This window comes from Argopecten irradians, chromosome 2, assembly GCF_041381155.1.
Source record: "Argopecten irradians isolate NY chromosome 2, Ai_NY, whole genome shotgun sequence".
NCBI classification, from domain to species: Eukaryota; Metazoa; Mollusca; class Bivalvia; order Pectinida; family Pectinidae; genus Argopecten; species Argopecten irradians.
Genome location: NC_091135.1, coordinates 69,811,633 through 69,823,917, shown reverse-complemented (window position 1 = coordinate 69,823,917; position 12,285 = coordinate 69,811,633).

Here is a 12,285-nt window from a genome sequence, read left to right as displayed (position 1 = left end):
TTATGAATTTTATTTGGTAGTTTTCTCCTGTTTGTCGTGATCTCATACCCTTTATTGACTATTTAATAGGTTGTTTTTTTGTGCTCGATTATCCGTCCCCCCCATACCTCTTTTATTCATTATAATATGTGTTTTCCCTGTTGTCGATCTCACAGTACACTTTTGATTGATATTATTTTAGTAGTTTTTTATTTGTCTATAATCCCGATATCCCTTTTTGATATAATAGGAGTCTTATCTTAGTCGAGTGGTCGACATACCCTTGATGGACTATAACTTAAGGGTGTTTTTGTTCTCGATTTTCCATTGAACTTATTGACCGGCGGAGGGGTTTTTGAGGTCGATATCGGGGGGGGCTTATTGATATATTTGGGTGTTTTCGCATTGTCTCGTTATCTCATCCATTATTGACTGATAGGTGTTTCTCGTGGTCCGATTTCACATACCCTTTATATTATAATGGTTTATTTGGTGTCGATATTAATCATACTCTTACTGATATATTAGTGTCTGTTCCTGTTGTCGATATCTCATACTCTAATTGATATCTACTAGATGTTTTCTTGTTTGTCGCGATCCCATATCCTTTTTGATATATTATAAGGTGTGTTCTGATGTCGATATCTCATAAACTGTATTGATATTATAGGTTGTTTGTTGTCACGATAATCTCCATTCACTTATTGATTTTATAGGTGTTTTTTGTCTTGTCGATATCCCATTCCACCTTTTTGTTTATAATAGGTGTTTTTCTGTTGGTCGATAAATCACATACCCTTCTATTGATCTAATAGGTTTTACTCTGTTGTCAGTTATCCCTATACCCTTATTGAATATAATATGTGTTTTCTTTCTGTCTTGCGTTCATCACACTAACCACTTATTGATATACGTAGGTGTTTTTTCTTGTGCGTTATCCCCATTTTGACCTTATCTGAATCACAATCAAGTGTTATTCATTTTTGTCGATATATCCATTTATCTTACTGTTGATATAATAGGTGTTTTTCTGCGTTGTCGATTGTCTCATCACTCTAATTGTCTATAATAAAATCTGTTTTCTTGTTGTCAGATACTATCCTATATACCCTACTTGATTATATATAGGTGTTTGTCTGTTGTCGATAACTCATACGCCCTTATTGTTTTAAAATGAGTGATTTTACTTGTTATCGATATCACATCCTCTTACTGATTATATTAGGTGTTTAGTCTGTTGGCGAGTATTCAATCCCTTATTAGATATTTTCGTAAAAAGAACGAGCGGTGTTTTCTGTTTGTCGATATCCCATACTATTCTATTGATACAATATGTGTTTTTCTGTTGTCGAGGATCTCATCCCATATCTAATTCATTGAATAAGTTGTTTTCTGTTGTCTGATATCCCTATACCCTTAATTGATTTTTAACAGGTTTGTTTTTCTTTTGTCGATATACATACCACTTACAGAGATAATAGGTGGTTGATCTGTTGTCGAATATCACACATTTACATTTATCGTTATTAACGGTGTTTTCTCGTCGTCCGCTATATCCCATACCCTTATTGATATAATATGTGACATTTCTCGTTTGTCGATATCACCTTTTTACTCTTATTGATATTACCTAGGTGTTTTCTGTACTTAGTCGATTATCACCATTGCATTTTTGATATAATATGTGTTTTCTTTTGTCTGTCGATATTTCCCATAACCCCTTAATGATATAATAGGTGTTTTCTGTTGTCGCTTTTTTCTCTTTCTATAACTGTTATAATAGGTGTTTTCTGTTATTCACGAAATACCCAAATCCTTATTGGATATAATAGGTGTGTTTTCTGTTGTCGATATCACCATACCTTATTGATATTAGATAGGTGTTTTTGTTGGCGATATAATAGGTGTTTTGATCATGTTGTCGATATCTCATATCTCTAATATAGTTGTTTTCACGATATCCCATACCCTTATTAGATATAATAGGTGTTTTGTCTGTTATCCCCAAGATAGGTGTTTAGTTTAAATTATACTACATCCCTAATTGATTAATAGGTGTTTTCTGTTGTATCGATATCTAAACATTATTGTTATAGGTCTTTTATATAAATAGGTCTTAGAGTGTTTCCGTGTTGTCGATATCCCATACCCTTAATTGATATATATAGGTAGGTGTTATTCTGTTTATCGATAATCACCATATGCCTTCTAATTGATATAAATAGGGTTTTCTGTTGTCGAATACATATCCTTATTGATATTTAATAGGTGTTTCACAAGTGTTGTCGATAAGGTACATAATCACAATTATTTTGTTGTCGATATATAATAGGTAGTTTGTTTCTGTTGTCGATATCAATACCCTTATTGATATAATAGGTGTTTTTGTGTCTGTTGTCGATAATCACATACCTTATTGATTGTATAATAGGTGTTTTCTGTTGTCGATATCCATACTTGATATTAGAGGTATGTTTATTCTGTTGTCGATATCACATACCCTTATTGATATATAATAGGTGTTCTGTCATTCTAAGTATGTCACGAGTATTTACATACCTTATTGATCTAATAGAGTGTTTTCTGTTGTCGATATCCCATATACTTTTTATTGGAGAATATAATAGGTGTTTTCTGTTGTCGATATCCATTACCCTTATTGATATAATAGGTGTTTTCTGTTGTAAATATCTATAATTTAGAGGTGTTTTTACGGGTGGTTTTTGTTGTCAAGATATTATACCCTTATTATATATATAGGTTATTCTGTTGTCGATATCACATACCCTTATTGATATAATAGGTGTTTTCTGTTGTCGATATCAATACCCTTATTGAAAATAACAACACCCTTATTTATAGATAGTTAGCGTTTTACATGTATCTCATTTACCCTTATTGTTGATATATGAGTGGTTGTTAAAATATACTTATTATTATGATTGGTAACTTAGACAGTCGAATCACAATAACCCCTAGATATCAATTTTTAGTTGTCGATATCCCATACCCTATCATTATATATATAGCAGGTGTTTTCTGTTGTCGATAAATACCCTTATTGATATAATAGGTGTTTTTTGTTGTCGATAATCTCAACCCTTATTGATATAATAGAGGTTTTCTGTTGTCGATATCACAAGTACCCTTATTGATTAATAGGTGTTTAGCAGTTTTTACTGTACTGTCGATATCACATAATCAAAGTTTATTGATATATAGAGTGTAGTTAGTGTAATTTTTACTGAATTAGAGGTAGTTATGTTGTCGATATCCCATACCCTTATTGATATAATAGGTGTTTTCTGTTGTCGATATCACATACCCTTATTGATATAATAGGTGTTTTCTGTTGTCGATATCCCATACCCTTATTGATATAATAGGTGTTTTCTGTTGTCGATATCACATACCCTTATTGATATAATAGGTGTTTTCTGTTGTCGATATCACATACCCTTATTGATATAATAGGTGTTTTCTGTTTGTCGATAATCCAATACCCTCTAATAGGTGATTCTAATAGGTGTTTTTATCTGTGTGTTATCGACATTCCCTTTACCATAAATAGGTGTTTTCTGTTTCGATATACACTTACTTTGACTTTGATTAATATGGATGTTTTCTGTTGTCGGGTAATCACAAGTTTATTGATATAATAGGTGATTTCTGTTGTCGATATCACATACTTATTGATATATATATTAGTTTTCTGTTGGGTCGATATCACATACCCTTATTGATATCTTAATAGGTTGTTTTCTGTTGTCGATATCACCATACCCTTATTGATATTAATAGGTGTTTTCTGTTGTCGATATCACATACCCTAATTGATATAATAGGTGTTTTCTGTTGTCGATATCAAAGATACCTTATATAATAGGTGTTTCATGTTGTCGATATCACATAGTACCTTATTGATATAAATAGGTAGTTTTGTTGTCGATATCACATACCCTTATTTGATATAATAGGTGTTTTCTGTTGTCGATAATCATACCCTTATTGATATAATAGGTGTTTAGCTGTTGTCGAATCACATACTCTGATATAAATAGGTGTTTTTCTGTTGTCGATATCACATACATCCTTATTGATATAATAGGTGTTTTCTGTTGTCGATATCTATAGTACCCTTATTAGAGTGATGATAATCCCATACTCTTATTTACAAGTACTGTTTTGATATCCCAACCCTTATTGAATATAATAGGTGTTTTTCTGTTGTCGATATCACAGTTTATTGATATCAATAATCATAGGTATTTCTGTTGTCGATATCACATACCTTATTGATATAATAGGTGTTTCTGTTGTCGATATCACATACTCTTATTGATATAATAGGTGTTTTCTGTTGTCGATATCACATACCCTTATTGATATAATAGGTGTTTTCTGTTGTCGATATCACATACCCTTATTGATATAATAGGTGTTTTCTGTTGTCGATATCACATACCCTTATTGATATAATAGGTGTTTTCTGTTGTCGATATCACCATACCCTTTATTGATATAATAGGTGTTTTCTGTTGTCGATATCCACATACCCTTATTGATAGTAATAGGTGTTTTCTGTATTGATCACATACCCTTATTGATATAATAGGTGTTTTCTGTTGTCGATATCACCATACCCTTATTGATATAATAGGTGTTTTCTGTTGTCGATATCACATACCCTTATTGATATAATAGGTGTTTTCTGTTGTCGATATCACATACCCTTATTGATATAATAGGTGTTTTCTGTTGTTAGTCGATATCACATACCCTTATTGATATAATAGGTGTTTTTCTGTTTGTCGATATCCCATAACTCTTCATTGATATAAGGTGTTTTTCTGTTGTCGATATCACATATCACCTTTATTATTGATATAATAGGTGTTTTCAGTTGTCGATATCCCATCACCCTTATTGATATAATAGGTGTTTTCTGTTGTCGATATCCCATACCCTTATTGATATAATAGGTGTTTTCTGTTGTCGATATCCCATACCCTTATTGATATAATAGGTGTTTTCTGTTGTCGATATCCCATACCCTTATTGATATAATAGGTGTTTTCTGTTGTCGATATCCCATACCCTTATTGATATAATAGGTGTTTTCTGTTGTCGATATCACATACCCTTATTGATATAATAGGTGTTTTCTGTTGTCGATATCACATACCCTTATTGATATAATAGGTGTTTTCTGTTGTCGATATCACATACCCTTATTGATATAATAGGTGTTTTCTGTTGTCGATATCACATACCCTTATTGATATAATAGGTGTTTTCTGTTGTCGATATCCCATACCCTTATTGATATAATTGGTGTTTCTATTATTCGCTATATCCCATTTACCCCTTAGTGATATAAATGGTGTTTGTTTTCTGTTGTACGAGTAGCTCCATTTTACTCTTAATTGTTATATATATTACGTTTTATTTTGTATGTCGGATATTAACATTCTCATTTTTTGATTTAAAATTAGGTGTTTTCGGGTCTGTCCGTTATAACATTACCCTGATAGGATAGTATACGGTGTTTTCCGGGTTGTCGGTTTTCCCATACACCTCTTATTGATATATATACGGTGTTTTCTATTTATCGCGATTATACTTCTCATTTTTGAAGAGAATAGGTTGTTTCTCGGTTGTTCGTTCTCCACTTGGACAACTGTGGGAGTCGTTATTTATGGGGTGTATCGGTTGTCGTTATCACAAATTACTCCTTATGATTATAATATGCTAGTTTTCTCGTTGTCGATTGCCCACATTTCTCTATTTGTTAATTTTCTAGGTCTGTTTTCTGTTGGTACGGTTATTACTTTAACACCTTTTTTTGATATAAGAGGTGTTTTCTTATTATCGATTTACACTTTCCTCTTACTGACTTCTAACCTTGGGGTTTTCTGTTGTCGTTTTCACTTACCTTAATTTTGATATCAATGGGTATGTTTCTCTAGTTGGTTTTACGATATCACATACCCTAATTGATTTATTTTGTTGCTTTCTATCTATTCGATATCTCATTTCTTCATATTGATTTAATAGGTTTGTTTCTGTTGTTCGATATTACATTTACCCTTATTGATTTACAATAGGTGTGTTTTGTCTGTCGACTATTCATACCTTATTGATATAAATGAGTGATTTCTGTGTCACGACTCACTACAATAACCCGTTATTGAGATTAGTGCGTTGTTTTCTGCGTTGTCGTATTATCTCATAGCCACCAGTATTGAGATAATAGCGTGTTTTTAGTTGTCGATTATTCCCATGCCCATTATTGCCTATACATAGGTGTCTTTCTGTTGTCGATCATCCCCATACTATTTACCTGATATAATAGCGTGTTTTCTCATGTCTGTCGAATATACCTCATTCCGCTAATTGATTTAATCAGGTGAGTGTTATGTTGTCGTTGAATCCGCCACATCCTTATTGATATTAATTTAGGTGTTTCATGTTGATCGATTATATCCCATACCATTTAATTGATCTATAAGATAGGTGTTTTCTGTTGTCGATATCTCCAATACTACATTACTACTGATATAATTTAATTATAATAGGTGTTTTCTGTTGTCGTTATCCTCTTATCGTATTGATTTTATTAAGGTGGTATGCCTCGGTGTCGACTTTCCTCATACCTGTTAATGATTCAACTAGGTGTTTTCTGTTGTACACGATTTTCGCCATACTCATATTTTTGGTTTTTTTGTTGTCGGATTTCCCTTTCAGTCTTTATATATATAATGTGTGTTCTGTGTCGAGCTTATCACCATTTACATCTTGTTGATTTAATTGGGGGTCTTTCTGTCTGTCGCATTATCCCATAACCCTTATTTGATTATAAAAATGGTGTGTCTCTGGGCAGTTGTCGAATATCCCATTTTACTTATTGACTTTAATTAGGTGTTTTTCTATTATAGATTTCCATATTATCCATTTTTGTATTATAATAGCGTGTTTTCTGTATGTCGATATATCCATTAACTTAATGGACTATAATATAGGTGTGTCCATCGGATGTCGAAATATACCCTTACCCCCGTTTTTGTTATATCAATAAGGTTGTTTCTGTTGTACCGATTATCTCATCACTCTTATTTGCAGGATATTATTGGTTGTTTTCGAGTCTGTCGAGATTTCCCTTTCCCACTTTATTGACTTTATATAGGTGTTTTCCTGTTGTCGAGTTCCCATCCATTACTGGATATGATAGGTGTTCAGTTGTCGATTTTACCTCACATCACTATATTTGATATATTAGGTGTTTTTTATGATTGTCGATACTCCTATTAACACTTTTATGGATATAATAGGTGGTTTCTGTTGTCGTTTATACCCACATCACATTTTAGTGATCTTAATAGTGTTTTCTGTTGTCGATATCCACATCTCCTTATATTGTTTTAATAGGTGTTTTTCTGTTGTTTGGTCGAGTATCCCTACCCCTTATTGATATAATTAGGTGTGTTCTGTTGGACGATATTTGCCATACCCTTTTGTTTGAATTATGAGTATTCTGTTGGTCGATATCCCTTACCTTTATTGATATTAATACGGTGTGTTCCTGTTGGTCAGTTATTCCCATTTAACCTTATTTGATTATTAATTGGTGTTTTTGTTGTTGTCGTTATCACATACTTCCTTTTTTGCATATTATTTGTGTTTTCTGTTGGTCGATATTCACATAAACCTCATTTTTGTGTATATTTTGTGTGTTCTCAGTTGTCGATTTCATCTCAATTTAACCCTTATTGATATAATTAGAGAGTTGTTTTTATGTTTGTCGTTTACTTTCCAATGCCCCTTAATTGGATATAATAGGTGTTTTTTCTGTTGTCGATATCCCATTACCCTTATTGATATAGATAGGGTGTTTTCTGTTGTCGATTTCCCATTACCCTTATTGATATAATAGGTGTAGGTGTTCCCGACCATGTTTTCGATATTTTTTTTGAGTTATTTAGGGGTTTACTTGATCTAATTAAGGTGTATTTCCTGTTGACGATATCCCCATACATCTTAATTGATATAATAGGTAGCTTTTCTGTCGTTGTCGACTATCCCATACCCTTATTGATATTATATATGCTGTATTATCTGTTGTCGATATCGATACCCTTATTGGATACAATATGGTGTTTTCTGTTTTCGATATGACCCTTATTGATATAAAAGGTGTTTTATGTTTGTCGATATCCTCCATTACTCCTCTAATTGTCTATATATTAGGTGTTTTCCTGTTGTCGATTTCCCACTATTTTACCCTCCTATTTGATATTACAGGTGTTTTCTGTTGTCGATATCACATAAACCCTTATTGATATAATAGGTGTTTTTCTGAGTTGTCCGTACTTATCCGCCATACCACTTAACTTGATACTAATAGGTGTCTTTTCTGTGTGTCGAGATACTCCCATACTCTTAATTGATGATATAATAGGTGTTTTCCTGTTGTCGATATCACATACCACTATATGGGATAATGAATAAGGTGTTTTCCCTGTTGTCGATATTCCCCATAATAAACCCTTATTGATTATTAATTTTGGTGTTTTCCTGTGTCGATAATCCCATAATCCCTTATTGATATATATATTAGAGTGTTTTTCTGTTGTCGTATATCTCATATACCTTATTGAATATAATATTAGGTGTTTGTCTGTTTGTCGATATCCCATAACACCTTAATTGATATAATAGGTTGTTTTTTCTGTTGTACTCGATATAAATGCTATAATAGGTGTTTTTTGTTTGTCGATATTACCCATTGATATAATAGGTGTTTTCTGTTGTCGAATATCCCATATACACTCTATTGATATAATAATGGTGGTTTTTGTATGTTGTCAGATATAATAGGTCCTGTGACGATAATCCTATATTTGATTATAATGAGTGTGTTTTCTGTTGACCAGATGATCACATATACCCTTATTAATATGATATATTTACTGTTGTCGATTTACTATGTTGTCGAATATCCTGTTTTCTTATAGTCCCAACCCTTATTGATTATAATAGGTGTTTTCTGTTGTCCGATATCCCATAGCCCTTATTGATATAATAGGTGCCTTTTCAGTTGTCGATATCTCATCCCTTAATGATATAATAGTGTTTTTCCTTTAATCCCATACCCTGTATGATATAATAGGTTTTTCTGTTTTATCCCATACCCTTGTCGATATAATAATGTGTTTTTTTTCTGTTTGTCGAATCTTACCGCTTATTGATATAATAGGTGTTTTCGGTTGTCGATATCCCACAACTCTATTACTCGATATAATAGGTTTTCTGTGTTTCTATTGTTAATGGTTATTCTGATTCGATCCCATACCCCTTATTGATATAATAGGTGTTTTCTGTTGTCGATATCACATACCCTAATTGATATAATAGGTGATTTTTCTTTATATCCCATAGGTGATTGATATCTAGTTTGTCGATATCCCATCCTCATAACCCTAATCTGATATACTTTATAGGTGTTTTCTGATTGTCGATATCTCCAATATACCCTTATTTATATAATAGGTGTATACTTTTGTCGATTCCTATTTTGTTACTGTATTAATAGGTGTTTTCTGTTGTCGATAATCTCATACCTTATTGAAATAGACTAGGTGTTATTACATGTTTTCTGTCCCATACGCCATATTTATATAATAGTTTTTCACTACATACCTAACCCATCTATTGATATAATAGCGTGTTTTCTGTTTGTCGATATCACATTTACCCCTTATTGATATAATAGGTGTTTTTCTCGTTGTCGATATCCCATACGCCTTATTGATACTAATAGGTTTTGTTTTCTGTTGTCGATATCCACATACTCTCTTATTGATATAATAGGTGTTTTCTGTTGTCGATATCCCCAATACACCCTTATTGATTATAATAGGTGTTTTTCTGTTGTCAGATATCACATACCCAAATTAATGATTTAAATAGGGTGTTTTTCTGTGTGTCGATATCCCATACCCCTTATTGATAATAATAGGTGTTGTTCTGTTGTCGATATTCATCCCATTATTGATATTTTAGGTGTTTTCTGTTTGTCTTATTCCACTGATTTGATAATGAGGTGTTTTCCTGTTTGTCGATATCACATACCCTTATTTGATATAATAGGTAGTTGTGTATGGCGGGCCCTGTTGGTGTGTTTCTTTGGTTGTCGAAATCTCATACCTTATTGATATAATAGGTTGTTTTTCGGTTGTCGATATCCCATACCCTTATTGATTTTTAATGAGTGTGTTACTGTCTGTCGATATCACGATACTCGTATTGAGTTAATAGGTGTTTTTCTGTTTGTCGATATCCCTCATATCCCTTATTGATATAATAGGTGTTTTCTGTTCGTCGATATCCCATACCACTTATTGATTATAATAGGTGTTTTCTGTTGTCGACTATCCCCAAACCACCTTATTGATATACATAGGTACGTTTTCTGTTGTCCGATTATCAATGCCCGTATTTTTGGACCTATATATGGTGGTTTATGATTGTCTCGGACTATCCCCTATTCATACCCCCTGATGTTACTATCTTAGTGTTTTCCGTCTGTCGATATCCACACTATACCCCACACCCACTATTGATATAATAGGGTGGTGTTTCTGTTGTAGATTTCTCTCTCACTTTACCTGAATGATACTATTAAGGTGTTTTTCTGTTGTCGATATCCATACCTCTTATTGATAATTATCAGAGTGTTTTCTGTTGTTCGATGTTCATACCACATCCCTTATTGATATAATAGGTGTAGTTTCTGTTGTCGGATATCACATACCCCCTTATTGATATAATAGGTGTTTTCCCTGTTGTCGATATCCCATTCCCTTAATTGATTTAATAGGTTGTTTTCTCCGATTGTCGTTATCCCTATACCCTCTATTGATATAATAGGTGTTTTATGTTCTGTCCGATATCCAATCACCCTTGATTGACTATAAATAAGGTGTTTTTCTGTTGTCGATATCTCCATACCCTTTAGTTGAAATAATAGGGTGTTTTCTGTTGTCGATCATCCCCATACCCTTATTGATATAATAGGTGTTTTCTGTTGTCGATATCACATTACCCCTTATATGATATAATAGGTGTTTTCTGTTGTCGATATCTCATACCTTACCCTAATATCGATTTTCTGTTGTCGATTATAATACACTTTAGGTGTTTTCTTGTGTGTTATATCCTTGTCACAACACTTTATTGCATATCTAATAGGGTGTGATCCTGTAGTTGTCGATATTGTCTACATTCCACCACTTTTTGACATATAATAGGTGTTTTACCTGTTGTCGCATATCTCCCATACCCATCCTATTGTATATAATAGGTGTGTATCCTGTTCAGTCGCTATCCCATTACACCTTATTGATATAGGTAGGTTTTTTCTCTTGTTGTCACGATACTCAACATACCACTTATTGATTTTATTTTTTTGGTGCTTTTCTGTTGTCGACTATCTCATACCCTTAATTGATATAATAGGTGTGTGTCTGTTGTTCGATTATCCCATACCCTTATTTGATATAATAGGTGTTTTCTGTTGTCGATATACATATCTCTTTTCTGTCTTATTATGGTGTTTCTCTGTTGTTCGTTATCATCGCTCTACCACTTATTGATATAATAGGTTAGTTTTCTGTTGTGTTGTCGATATCCCCAATACCCCTTATTGATACTATTAGTTGTTTTCTGTCGGTCGAAATCACATCACCCTTATTGATACTAATAGCGTGTTTTCTCTGTTGTCGATATCCAATAAATCCTTATTGATATAATAGGTGTTGTTCCTGTTGTCGATATCTCATGTTGACGATATCTTATTGATCTTTCTCGATATCCCATACCCTTATTGATATGGTGTGTTCTTCTGTGGTCTATATCCCATAACCATTATGGATTTTAATAGTGTCGTGTCCTGTTGTCGTTTTTACCATATCACTGATTGATATATAAAAGGTGTTTCTTGTTGTCGGTCAGATATCCCATCCCCTTATTGATTTGTTTTTTCTGTTGTCGATATCCCATCCCTTATTGATTAATAATAGGTGTTTTCATCTGTTGTCGGTATATCCATACCCTTCATTGATATAATTTGGTGTTTCTCGATAATACCCTTATTGATATAATAGGTGTTTTCCTGTTGTCGATATCACATACCCTTATTGATATAATAGGTGTTTTCTGTTGTCGATATCCCATACCATATTGATATAATAGGTGTTTTCTGTTGTCGATATCACATACCCTTATTGATATAATAGGTGTTTTCTG